Genomic DNA, 2,909 nt, shown 5'->3' on the forward strand with positions numbered 1-2,909 from the left:
TTTTTTTAATTCAAATTTAGGTTTTTCTATTTTAGGTTGATTGATTGTTTATAATATATTTAGAAAGTTCATAAATGACCTCACGTATGATTTCCAACCATAAAATATAATAAACAACAAACATACAAGCTTATGTAATTTGAAATTAAAAAAATTCAAATTCAAACTGTAAATATAAATTAGATTGATTGTAATCTTACCAAGGATTAAAGAACACTCCTTGATCCTTAGAGAAACTTTTGGGATGCTTAGATTCAAGCTTCAAAAATTTAAATGGATTTTTGAAAAATCTAGAAGATTTTAGCTTTAATGACGTATTCTTTGTAAATTTCGATTTGAATGTGGAGATTGGATTCCTTGGCTTCAAAATGACTTATAGCATCCTTGAGTTGTTTGGATGACTCAATTGGAATAAATTAGCCAAAAGCCATTAATGACGTTTTGAATGTTCTTGAGTCAACTTGGAGAAATATGGATGCATCATCCCTATAATTATAGGAGAAATGATCATTGTGGTAGGGTGATCATTTCATCCTTTAAATCAGCCAATGAAGAAGACGATTGGAGGCCAAAACGGTGTCATTTTGCACATGTTTGGCATTCCATCAATGGTCCGTTAGTGATTGGGCGTTCTATTAGCGTTCGGGCTAATGGAGCTAATGCTTGGTTAGCTGATCTAGTGCGATGCGCGCGCTTCCTCTATTTAAGCGGGCTACGCGGGCGCGTCTAGGACGTTGGATGAGAATTCAGTGTCCATCCGATGGACGCGGTTCTTCCTGCAGCCGATTTTCATAATTTCGGTCACTGAATGTGAACTTATTTTTATTTTAAAACCTTAAGGGTTTGTTTGAAATTAATTTTTCTTTCACCCTTTTAGCTTTAATTTTGATCTTTTTAAATACATAAAATATTAAAACAAATATGACAAATATTTTATCAATTTATTTTATTTTTTTGACATATTTTAGGGTTAAATAAATAATTTTGGGGATGAAATGGGTATCTCATTTCATCCTAAATTATTTATTTTAATCCCTTGATTTTTTCTAAAATTACTTTATGATAAATGAGTACAACATTTGTCCCCAAATAATTTTATTTTTATTATTTTGACCATTTTCCTTAATTAATTAGGCTTTAATTATTACAATAATTAACCTAATTAATTGTTTTAATTAGATTTTGGCCATGGGTTAATTATCTTATTTTTATTTATTAAAAAATAAATCAAAATAATTATTTTATTTTTATAAATTAGTGTGTAAATTTTAGTGCTTAAAACATCGTTCCTCCATCTCTCAAGGTAAGTCTTTCTTCTAAAATCGCCTTTAGTTCAAAGTTTTTTTTTCTAGGTTGTCTATGTTTATCTTTGATACATGATTTCCAATCAAATATTGGGTCTATGACACATAAAAGACATTGTGAATACGAGTATGAGGTGGTAGTTTTAAACGATGCAATACCTGTCTGATTTTGCCTATAATTTCATACGGCTCATAGAACTTAGGTTGAATATTTGTGTGTTTGTATTGTGTGAGTGTGACTTGTCTGTATGATTGAGAATTTAAGAACATCATGTTTCCTATTTCAAAAAATACATCTCTATGCTTCTTATCATATTGTTGGTTCATTATGTTTTGTGCTCATCGGAGGTTATGTTTAGCTAATTGAAGATGATGTTCACTTATATGTAGGTTCTATCCAGATTGTAGTCAATTGCGTCTCCAGCCAAATACGGGACATGAACTAGTGATTCCTAGTTGTATACTAGATGATATGGGGACATACCACTTGCATAATGAAAATTGGTGTTATACCACCATTCGGCTAAGGTAACGTGGTCTTTGACTAATAATGCATCTCAAGTAAATTTCCACACATTTATTGACTATTTCTTTTTGTCCATCTATTTGAGGGTGATAAGCCGTAGATAATTTCTGTTCTATGACCTATAACTTAAGTAATTCTTTCTAAAAAGCACTTTGAAAATTTTATTAATGTCGCTAGTTATACTTTTTGGCATACCGTGCAATTTGAATATGTTATTAATAAAAGACGTATCAATTGAATAAGTTGTATAAGGATGTGTAATTGCTATAAAATGATCCATCTTAGATAACATGTCTACTATAACAAAAATTATAATTTTACCTTATTATTTTGAAGACCCTCTATAAAATTAATAAAAAATATTAGTCCAAACATAATTAAGAATTGAAAGGGGTCCTAATAATCTATTAGGGAGACGTGAATCAGGTTTTTTTTTTTTTGACAAACTTGACAATTACGCACATATTTCCGAATGTTTTTTATCATACCTTTCCAAAATAGGTGAGTTGTATTTTTTTATGGTTACATTTATTATAGAATGTCCTCCGACAATGTATGAATTGTTTTTATTATTTTATTTATAAGATCAATGTCAAATCTTATTATTAGTTTTCCTTTACTTTTAAGATGATTATGGAAACAAGGGGGTTAAGCACATAACCCTCAAACACACTTAATTAGTTAATTAGACGCAGAACTTTCCACCTAACGGGATCGAACCCATAACCTCTTTTTGTGGTTATATTTATTCTATAATATTACTTTTAAGATGATTGTTAATATAAGAATAGTAGGGGTGAATGTCTGGATCTCTCTAATCAATAATGATATTTTTAATATTCAGATCATTATCCCATAATGATGAAATAGTATCTAAAGAAGTGAATGAAGAGTTGAGAGAGTTCAATAATGACCTTACACTCTTAAGAGATCATCTGCAATGATGTTTTATTTGCTTTTTTTTTATAGATAACAGAAAAATCAAACCTTAAGAGCTTATACAACCAATTTTCTTGGATAACTGTATGTATTCTCTGTTTCAATAGAAATTTCAACGGTTCATGATCAATTTTGATTAT

This window comes from Impatiens glandulifera, chromosome 4 (assembly GCF_907164915.1).
Source record: "Impatiens glandulifera chromosome 4, dImpGla2.1, whole genome shotgun sequence".
Lineage (NCBI taxonomy): Eukaryota > Viridiplantae > Streptophyta > Magnoliopsida > Ericales > Balsaminaceae > Impatiens > Impatiens glandulifera.